The sequence below is a fragment of the Cryptomeria japonica genome, chromosome 1 (genome assembly GCF_030272615.1).
Source record: "Cryptomeria japonica chromosome 1, Sugi_1.0, whole genome shotgun sequence".
Classification (NCBI taxonomy): domain Eukaryota; kingdom Viridiplantae; phylum Streptophyta; class Pinopsida; order Cupressales; family Cupressaceae; genus Cryptomeria; species Cryptomeria japonica.
In genome coordinates this window covers 575354131-575366410 of record NC_081405.1, presented here as the reverse complement: position 1 = coordinate 575366410, position 12280 = coordinate 575354131, and positions in this window count along the sequence as shown.

The following is a 12280-nucleotide window of genomic DNA, read 5'->3' as shown; positions in this document are numbered from 1 at the left end:
TGTATTATTGCATTCAAAGTACATATGTTAAGACCATCTCCTCCATCTATCAAGACTCATTTTATTCAATGTTTAAGTAGGAAGGCTTCAATGTGTAAAGGTGCATTATGTGGTTGGCTCACGGAGGCATCGCCAGCTTCTATGAATGTAAGGGAGTGTGGAACAAAAAGGTATCCCACTATGGCTTGAAACTAGTCCATGTTCAGATCAGTAGGGATGGAAGTGTCTCTCAATTTTTTTTCAAGAATGGCTTTATGTGCAGGGGATATGTGTAAGAGCTCGAGGATGGAGATAAGTGCGGGTGTCTTCCCTAACTATTCTACAAGGTCATACTCAGGTCTGATTGATGAGGAAGCGGTGTTTTTAGCTAGAACACTTTGCAAGGTTAATTTACCTCGATGAGTTGTGACATTACATTCAGAGGTAGGTTCGGAAGAAGATCCAATGCCTTTTAGGACAACCTTGGTTCTTTGGGTAGAATCTTCAGGTGTTTTGTCCTTGATAATAATGGTAGAGACATAATTGTCCATCAAAATGTGATTGACAATTGAATCATAGTTATAGGATGCTCTGGTACAGTTGGTCTACTCATCTATGGCTTTAGCTTTTCCCTTCTCATCTTTTGGGAATGGTTCTTTAAACATTTCATGTTCTTGATTGGACGAGTGTCCTTCAATCTCAATGTCACCTCTATCAATGAGATCTTTTATGATGTTCTCCAGTCGATGACAGTTTCCTATTTTATGTCCCTTGCTTTTATGAAATTCACAATATTCATCATCATTCCACCAATTGGGTTTGACCTTTGGCTCATATGGAGGCATATCTGGAATTATTATTATTTTGTTTGCCACTAGCTTTTTGAAAGCTGACTCAAGTGGTTCTCCCAATGGGGTGTACTTCCTTCATGATTTTGAAGTTGTTTGAGTATTCACTTGATTGTTTCTAGAGCTTGATCTAGAAAAAATGATTTTGGGTCGTACTGTATTGGTATCAACAACACCGTCATTGACTTTGTTCTTGTTTTTATTCTAAAATCTTGGCTTGCCTTTTCCTTTAAAGTCCTCTTTGTTTTCTTTGAATATCTTAGTTACTCCTTGTTCAATTAGGACCTTCTCCATTGCTAAGCCTTTTTCAATGACGTCCTTGAAGGTGGACAAACAAGATTTTCTCAAGTCATAACCAATGTCTCTGTTAACATTTTGGGTTAACATCTCTACCATTTTTTTTTGTGGAATTTCACAACAGCATCTGCTAGCTAGATTCCCAACAGCATCTGCTAGCTAGATTCCTCCATCTTTGTAAAAAAGATGAAAAAGACTCTCCATCCTTTTTCTTGACATTGCACAAAGTAGTGACTGATATGTCTATCTCTATGTTGTATGAGAAATGTTGGATAAATGCCTCTGCTAAGTCACCCCATGAATTAATTCCAAGTGGAAGTTGGGAGAACCATTCCATAGCTTGATCACCTAAGCTTTGTGGGAATAATCTCATCAAATATGTCTCTTCTACTGATACCTAAATGCAAGCTGTGAAAAATTGTCTTATAGGTGCCTTATGATCCCCTTTTCCTCTATACTTATCAAACTTAGGTGTCACAAAGTGTGTAGGAAATAAAGGCATTGGAATGCTTTTGTCAAATGGATAGGGACATATGTCTCTCATTGTGTAAGTTGGCTTCGGTGTATTTATGTCCTCCATTTTCTTTTGTAAGTCCTTTATTTGTTGTTCCAATTGTTCCTAGGTGGAGACCGACTTCTTGGACCATACTCCATCCCTGAACCACTGGGGGGAGGAGGAGCATGTTACATATATGGTTGTTATTGATCATACACATGTTCATATGGAGGAGGTCTATAGTGATGTTGTGTATAAGGACCACTTGGTATAGAGTCATGATGAGGAATGGAATATCTGTTTTGTCCATGTATACCATACTCTATAGGCATGTCATGAGTTTGTTCTAATATGTTACCCCCAAATTTGATGTGGGGTTTCTCTGTGTTCAAATTTTGAACATACCTTTGGATATCCAATTGCTTTGGTGGTTGGTCCTTAGCATTGGCATGTGATTGAGTATATTTTTCTGCATAAGACTTCCATAATGGTCTGTGAAGGTGAGTATCATATGCTTGACCATGTGTGTATAGGACCTCAGGTTTTTTAAACAAAGATGATGGTGATTTAGGAACAAGATGTGGTCCTCTATTGCCTCCACTATTAGGCCTCCTTTGATCCATGTTGAGTTGAGGTTGTTGCAAAGGTTGATTTTCCACTATTTGAGACATGTCAAAATCATGAGGGATCTTGGCTCCACTTTGTGCCATCAGTTTTAAGAAATATTGTCCATCTCTCCTCATTATTTCCTATACTAATTGATTAAAACAGGGATCCATAATGGAGTCTTCCACTTCTGCTGAATGTACTGAAATGTTGTCCATATTGTCATTGTGTGTATTGATCATTATTGTTTATAGTGTCCATGTTCTCAACATTTGGCATGTTTCTATAGGCATCCATGTCAGGTAATGTAGTATGATCAAAATTGAAAAATACATCATTGTCATACTCATAGGCACTCATGTTTGTAGACTCTTAAGCCTCTTTAGCTTCTCTCCTAGATATTTGGGAATAGGTTTCAACCATGAACTAGGTCTTGACCAGGATGTGTGAGACTAGATGAAAATGGAAAGAGTATGGAAGACCAAGAGTTGTATGGAATTTAAATGAATCTAAGGTATACTTGCAATGTCCAAAGTGTAAGACCAAGTATATATGTAGTAGAGTAGGTGTGGCTTCAAAAGTGATGATCATTTCTCTTGATGAGGTAGGTTGACCTTGACTCTAAGTAAGACCAAATGAGACCCAAAGGTGATAGACCTTGATGAGGGATCACTTAGCAAAATATTGTATGTAATGTGTTGACAAAGTATGATGAGGACAAGCAAGTGACCTTTTCACTCAAGTTTAGACAAATGTGAATGTAATGCAAGATGTAAAGCAATGATGGACTTTGTGAGACCCAAAGATAGGTTGAATTCTAGATGAAAACTTGGAGAAATAACCTAGGAAGCTCAAGAAATCAGAAACTAATTGCTCTTGTTTGTTGGACTGTAAATTTTTCCAATTTGTGAAGTTGTTTGTTGTGACCAAATCTGAATTTTTTGACTATTTTTTCGTGACAAGATGACATAATGTTGATGAGGACTCAATGTTTGCAAGTGTTTAGACTCAAAATGACTCAAAGAAAGTGTGTTGTTTGATGTAAAAATTGTTTTGCATACACTTGAAGACACAAAAGACACAATGTTTTGATGTTTGGTCTTGAATATTTGAATGTTCAAAAGAAGACAAGCTCAATTCCTATGGTTGGCCAAGACAATAGTTGTTGATCCCACATGGGGTTTCCCCCGAGGCTACGCTATTCAGAGCAGATACTTAGATGCTTGACCCCACTCGCTCCACCCTCGACACTCACTTCTTCGGGGTAGCCAAGCACTAGTCCCCATGAAAACTCCCCATGGTGAACTTTGTATCTCTACTAAGAACTGTATGTGTGTGGATCACTCTAGAGGTCCGACCTCTTGACCCAACAACTAGAAGGATTTTGGCATTCTAAAACAAAAATGTGCTAGTAAGGGCATCTGCTCGTGTGGCCATACATGTGACACTTTCAGCTCTGTAAATATAGAAGGCTCCCAACCAGTAAGTGTTACGCCCTACAACTGATCAAATAAATTTGATCAAATGGTTTATGGGTGGACATAGTGTCGCTATGAACTAATCAGCACACGTTACCCATGGTTTTCACCATGGATACAGTTGTTTATAGTGGTTCAGAAGAGGATGGCATTTCCTCGCTACCACTTGGGACGTTATCTCCTCACTAGTAGTCCTAATGACCATACGGGGAGACAGACCCTCTAGAGATTAAACAAAAAGAGCTTATTGCCCAAGACACAAAAGACACTGGATCAATTTTAGTGCACAAATTGAAGTGTTTGATAATCTATGAAAACAAGGCACACAATTAAGATAAAAAAGCGTTGCCAAAATTCTACAACAAAGATTTGTTAGTAGTTTTGCAATAATACCCCTCCTGCAAGCACAAAAGTTAGGTAAATTTTAGATCCAAAAGACTATGAAATAGGGGCCTTCAACAATGCATTTTTTTGACCAATTCAAAGATTTGATTCATCATAAAAAAAAGGCCACTTGTAAAATTTCAAGAAAGTTCCAGAAATGTAAGAAAATCCAAAAAATTAGCTAATTTGCTCCAAAAATTATTTTTTTATGAAAAATCATAACAAATTCATATAAAATGCAAAATTGTTCCAAAAAATATGAAATTTTTACTAGACACTCCTGATGGTCTTCCAAACCTTCATAAAAAATTTCTGCAAAAATTCCAAGCAGTTTGTGAGATATGAGCAAAATAATGCAAAAATCTAATTTTCAAAGATCCTATTTTTTAGTAATGATTTTGCATCAAATTTAAAATCACAAAAAATAGATTCTATGTATAATTCTAAGATATTTCCAAAAATGTAAGAAAATCCAAAAAATTTGCTAATTTTCTGTCAAAATTATTTTTTTATGAAAATACATAAAAAATTCATAAAAATTTCAAATATCCTCCCAAAAATCTGATTTTTGTACTGAGCACATCTGATAATGTTCTTGACCTGCAAAAAAAGTTTGATGCCAAAATGCAAAACTATTTGAGATATGATCAAAATAATGAGAAACGCTAATTTTAAATATCCAATTTTTGAGGAAATATTTTGCATCAAAATTAAAATTACAAAGAATAGAGCCTGTGTATAGATCAAAGAACTTTCCAAAAATATAGGAAAATCCAAAAAAATTGCTCATTTACTCTCAAAATTATTTTGTTATGAAAATTCATAAACAATTCATAGAAAATTCAAATATTCTCTAAAAAATCTGAATTTTGGATTGCGGGCTCTCTATACTGTCCCAAAATTGCAAAAAATATTTGATGCAGAAATTCCAAGTTCTTTGTGAGATCGGATCAAATCTCTCCAAGATCTTGATTTTGTGTCCAAAACCCTAGCATCACAAGGTTATTCTCCAAATTGTTTTACAAAATAGCAATATAGGGTTAGAAAAACATATAAAAAATACAAAGATCTAACAAAAATTCATGTCCCACCGGGCCTGCCAAAATTTTTATGGTTAAAATGGATAAGAACAATAATATTGAAAGACTAAATGAATTCAACCACAAAACCCTAGCCTAACAACAACAAAGATCCACCATAACATATGAAGATTACCTAAGACAATGCAAATCAAATGAAATCACAAATATTATACCATCACATGTCCAATAGGGTTTGAATCTCCATTCTTCCTATCTCCATTGATCTTGCTTGATATATTTGCTCTCAAATTTTATGTGTGCACAAGAGCTCAACAAAGAACAGAAATGTGGTTGCAAGTAGGCTTGATCGCATATGAAAGTTTGAATGCTAGAGTAGTCAGGGGCTGATTAGAATGATTAGAATGATTAGAATGATTAGGAGGATTGATAATGAAGGAAGCATCTCCTTATATAGAATACACTATAATAAATGGAGGGATAAGATTAATAGGTGTAAAAGATAGATGGTCGGCTAGGATTAGAGGTTAGGTAGAGAAAATAGGAAAATAATGAGAGGGTAGGTAGTGTAGGAATTAAGAGATAAATGACATATGTCATAGGTGGAAAAGGCTAATGAATTAATTAAATAAATAAAGATTTATTTAATTAATAGAGGAAGTGGGATCAATTAAATAAATAAGATATTTATTTAATTTGGAAAAGGATAATTTAAATAAATAAATGTATTTATTTAAATGAGAAGTAAGGCTAGAAGAGGATAAATGAATTAATTAAATAAATAAAGATATTTATTTAATTAGATTGGATAATTTTAGGTCTCTACAGTTGCTTTTATAGACACAATCTCCCACAAAATAACTAAATGGTATTACATCAAAACTATGTGCTACAAAAACATGTGCAAATACCATAGGTTAACTGCCCCATTGACCCCACATCTAATATTGGGTACTTTATCAAATTGCTTTCCCTAATATTAAATAAAGATAATATAATATCCCCATATTACAATACAACTCATCAAGTGGTCATGAGAATATTCCCAAGGAATAACTACATGATACGCATCATGTACAATGTCAATTATTTAAATATTACATTATACATGTCCATGGAAAACTCACATAATAAATAAATATTATAATTACAAACATTATTATGCAACATATACAACACCTATTTTCTCAATATTCTCCCTCTTGTTGTATATATTACATAAGGGGAAATAAATAACCAAAATATGATCAAGGAAACAATACCTCTAGCACATATAACATCATGGAATCAAAGTGCTCCATGTGCTCCATCAAAATACCTACAACAAGAAACAAAGTCACCACCATCTCATACATGAACGCTCTCACCCTCCACCATGTCACTACCAATGGAGATTGAAAATACCATGAAAATAGAAATCCACATAATTTGTTGTAACAAATTATAAGGATTATCTCAACTAATATCATAATACAATAACTAAATCCTAAGGTATCAAATGCATCGGTTGGTATTAAGAACCAATAACCATAGCTAACATAGAACCCATTGTAAGTGCTGACACATCCAACTATCCATACCATCAAGGTATACATATCAAGTGAATCTCAAGTCATTAACACACACAACCCATAACATGCAACCAAAGGCTCCAAGTGCAATACATGTCACATATATACACCTAGAAACTCCCACTGCATAGGTAATGTCAAATCAAAAAGGAATCTACTAACCACATCTCATAGAAAGTGTAACCATAAATATGTAGTATCAAGGAACATCCACAACAGTATGAATAACTTGTAAACCAATAACCTATGAGTACAACTCTCACCACAAGTCTCCATAAGTCTTCCATTCTCTCCACAAACAACAAAAGAAAGAGATAAAAGAGCCTCCATGTCATCTCCCACATGACAACACATCAACACAAGATAGTGAACACATAGCTCCAAACAACCTTAGATCCAATGTTATGTGAAATCGAACACCAAGGAAAATAATCAAGACCAAAGAGACAAACACTGCAAATCAAAACCTGTAGAATGTCCTTCCACATGCACCTCTAAATGCCAACTATGTTAAGTATGATCTTTTTCATAAAACCCTAAATAAAAAGCCATAACAACACCCAAACCTCTTTAGTAGATTGGACAAAAAAAACCTATATAACATGTAATAAACATGGATGTAACCCTCTAATAACAAATAAAATGAAACCAATATCATTATCAATCCAAAGGGAACATTCCCAATAAACCCGCTAGGCTAGGACACACTAGGTTAGAGCCCACTATGGTATAGAAAGAGACCACTAGGGGTAGAACCTATGGAAGAGCCATCTCCCAAACTCAATATCAGTAATAACTCAAAGGCACAAGGAGATGACCAATGCTAAACATCTCTCAAATGGAATCCTCTAGAGTTAACCATCTATCCATAGCTCAAGATCCATATCTATGATAGATAAGCATAAACATAATACACCTGAAAGGATTAATGAAAAATAACTCTCAAGTAGTAAATCGTTGAGTATACCAAGAGTGGGGATGAGAATGTTCATCCAAGACATCCAAGTCATCATGACTCATCTAAGAACAATCTCCTCTCAAGTCTTTACTAGGTGAATGCTCCTCAATCTTCTTGCTTAAACAATCAACCATCGCAACACATGTCTCTAAACATAAGAGATAACTAGCATCACCTATGTCTCCAAGTATCCATGAGTATATATAACTAGTTAATCCATGTAAAACTCCAAATGCAACATAACACAATCATGAAGTAACGAAGCAAATAATCATGTACCCAATACAAAGAGAAATACCAAGTTCAATGTCAAAGCTCCAACGATAAAATTAGGAACATAAACATGACAACATATTCTAACCATCCCTTCCAAGGAGATAACATGCTTCATATGAACATATCAAATAACCATATCATGATAAAATTCTAAACGCATATCTAGAGTATACCATAACATAATATAAACCATCTTATTGAGCAAGGATAACATGCCAAATGAAAGCATAAGCCACACCTCAATCATGAACATTGTGAGTCCTCCAAGATCTCCACATCGTCAAATATCATGAAGATCATCATCTCCTACAAGTGCAACAAACATTTGCACACTAAGAAGATCATCCACCACCTAATGGTGAATACACATCATTGCTACAAGCTCCCAGTAAACTATGATAATGAGTCATCCATAGCATCATGATGACAATCTCCTAAATGAAGATAATCCATATCTACACACATACAATTGAAAGTGTCAGTAACATCAAGCAAACAATCAACTCCAAGCCAAGAAGATGCAAAATTACCAACAAATACGTAGGAACCAATCCTACACTCCCAAATCATCACTGTCAAAATTTCCCACTAACAGTGTAACCAAGCTATCCATGACATCATGATAAAAGTATCATCTAACATGAGAATTAGCCAAATCCATCTAACAATAAAAGAACTCAAAGTTGACATCATGAGCTCCCAAAAGCCAAAATAACCATGATCCTGAATGAAGAAGATACATTGCCAAAACCAATTAGGAATCCAAATTAAATAATAACAAATCAATGAACCTTCAAATCCAATCATGTCATGCCAAAGTCCCTAAACACAACGAACAACCATGGCATCATAATCACCTCCACATATAGCTCCCAATATATCTAACCTGTGAGCATCACATAGGTCCTCCACCATGACTGTACTTGGTACCAACATCTCTCCTCCTCAACATGAAAATGAAATCAGAAAACCATGTGATCATATCAAGCCACCTTTTTAAAATATTCTTCAACAATTAAAGGTCTATGGGAATAAACAGAATATCCAAGGCTCAAGTGGAATATTGTAAGTATGGACAACCCATATCCAATCATGGGATATGTTATTTCATAACAAGTTTTTCAAATGGGTCTAGAAAATATATGTGCTATAATAGAATGGCCTACACCAATGAGTGTGCATGATGTTAGAAGTTAACAAGGTTTGGCTAGCTTATATAAAAATTTTATTCTAATTTTAGTGGGCTATGTGCACACAAAACTAAAACCATAAGTGGAGATAAAAATTCATTTATGTGGAAAACAACAACAAATAAGAGTTTGAAGACAAATATTATGCCCTCCATCTCTTCCAAAATCATGGGGGATGATGTGGGAAATTCCAAAGCTCCATCCCCTCCTCTGTCTTCTAAGAGTGCTATTTGACCTATTAGTAGTATGTTTAGGGATGTGGTAGGTGAGAGTTTCTCTCCTATCAATGAAAAAATCCATGTTGTTCATTTGGAAACCCCTGGAGAAGAGGCTACTTTTACTGACCTGAACAATGACAACAAAGACCCTACAATCAATGTGCTACAAACTGACAAGGATGGGGTCTTGGATTTTTATAGGGTAATGAAATGGGTCTTTCTTGAGGTCAAGTACATAAAAGCCAAGAAAAGTGCTTTGTCTAACAAGATTGAAATTATTGAAGCCATGAGAACTGGTGAACTTAGCTCTCTCCCTGATAATTTGAGGGAGTTGAAAAAATTGGTTAGCAATATTGAATCTATTACTAATGCTTATGGCTCCAATTTTAAAGTAGTGGAGGCAAGGTTTAAAGATCTAGAGAGGATGGTTTCTAGTTTGGAGGGTACCCTCAAGAAAATTAGGGAGCAGAGTTATAAAATTCTCAAGGCCTTTGCTGAACACTTAAAGATCCTGATCACCAATTTGGAGTAGGTCTACCAGGACAAAGCTATTGTTCAAGTTATGGAAGAGAAGGATACGAGAACTAAAGATGCTTATGCTGGCCCTAGTAAGACAACATGTGTAAGTACCAGGAATAAGGCGTTGCATGCTAATAGAGAGATTGAAGAAATTAAGAGTGCAACTACCTCTAGGGATCAACTCGAGCTAGAAGGTCCAGAGCTCCATAAAATTTTTACTTAGGTCTATTTCTTAGAGGGTCCTCTGTTGTCCCTTGTGCATTTGTGTGTTGTCCTTTTGCTAGCTTTTGGTCCTTTGATAGCTTTTTGTCTTCTTGCCAGCTATTTTATCTTTGTTTTTATGTTCTATCTATTTGGGTCGATAAGGTTTAATCTTATTATGTAATGTTGTAAAGGGTTTTGGGATCCCTTCAAAACCTCTTTTTCACATAATAAAAAATAATAGTTAAAAGTTTTGAACTCTTGAAGAAGAAGGTCAATGAGGAACTAGTATTGTTATTACAAGATTTTTCAAAAGTGTTCCAAGTGGATTGTGATGCAAGTGGGGAAGAGATAGGAGCGATTCTTAGGCCGGAGGGCTGATCTATTGCATATTTTAGTAAAACATTCAATGATTCCAAGAATAAGTATTCCATTTATGACCAAACTTTTCTATGCCATTGTGTAAGCGTTAAAGAAGTGACATCATTATTTAATTTTTAATGAGTTCATTCTTTACATAGACCATCATGCTTTGTAATATATTAGTAGTCAAACCAATATTAATCAATGACATATGAAGTGGGTTGAGTTCCTACAAGGGTATACTTTTGTTCTTAAGCATTGTAGTGGACGTTCCAACAAGGTAGAAGATGCATTGTGTAATGCCCCGCCAGGTGCCCCAAAGGAAAACCCACAACAAGGGTGAATTTTTTTATTTTTTTTAAGTATAAACATAATAAGTGCATAACACATGACATGTAAGATAACACAAGTGGAAGACTAACACCGAAATTCCTTAAGGGTTTCCAACGAAGAATTAAACCAAAAGATAAATTCCACAATTAAGGTTAATCCAATAATCCATCATTAACTCAATGATCACAAGAATCCATATGCATTAGCAAATTACACCATTGAAATCTTGAAAGGATACAATAGAATTTCTCTTCAATAAACATGAACACATAACATAAAGGAAACTGATAAATAACATCCCAATCTAGGATTACATTGTTCTACCAATACATAGTTTCTCAATATACATATAAAGATACAAATTAACCAATTACAAGGTTAAAAAAGATCATGATACAATGACCACATAGGTCTCTGAATAACAATAATCTCCAAACATGAGATAAACATGAACCACGATCCATAGAAACACCTGCGAAGCCAATCCTTGCATGAAGGTACAAACAAGAACATCTGATGGGAAGTGGTACTACCACCCGACCATGTAACTCCCAAAATGGAATCACCCCATTGTGCTAGGAGTAGCTGAGGACCCTCAAGCAAGAAAAAGCATGACATGGTCGATGAACATTACGACTCCATGACAGCACAAAGAGACTCCACAATAATCTAGGTGACTCAACATCACAAATACACAAGTGAACCAACATCACACATACAAGTGAACCTAAAGAGAGAGTTTGATCACATATCTTAGGATGGATACCATGGTACAACCTCCATAGGTCCCGGCACACTGTCCTAGTAACCTCTTCTGAATCTCTGGTTCCAACTAAGTCTCATATGGACCCTACCAGCGTTTTGTGAAGACAAGGTGGTTGATTTTCCATTCCAGGCCTTCTCACTACATTATGAGCCTCAATACAAGAACTCACCTATGCACGAGGTACAATATATTTATTAATGTTTGAGAACTAACCACCTAATCAATTAATTAGATTATCACTTATTATCTTACTTTTGAAGGGTCATCCTTCCTACCACTTTAGGTGCAGCCCCCTTTTGAAAGCCACTCTCTCAAAGGACACTAAACAAATATGGTCACTCCACGAGGACCCTATGGTGAAGCAGACATCCATAACACTACTATCGAAACACAAGTGCTCAAAACAATGAGATACTGACTCTTGGTTAACCATAAGGTAAAGACACTACATGGTTAAGACAACAAAGTCATCATATTTCACTTGGTCAAAGTTACCAAATATGCCATCACAGGATGACTAAACCATAGACAAGAAATAACATAATATAACTCTTGCAAGGAAAACTAATTTCACTAAGTCCACACTCAGACAATCTTTGAGAATATCAACATCTTAAGAACTTGCAACATCATTGATTGAAAATTAAATAAAACAATCTTGTACCATTCTCATCTAATTAGTTTCCAAATCAATATTTCATCAAGGATAAAATTCACATTAAATATTCAAGCAAATAAAACATGAATTTATAATAGG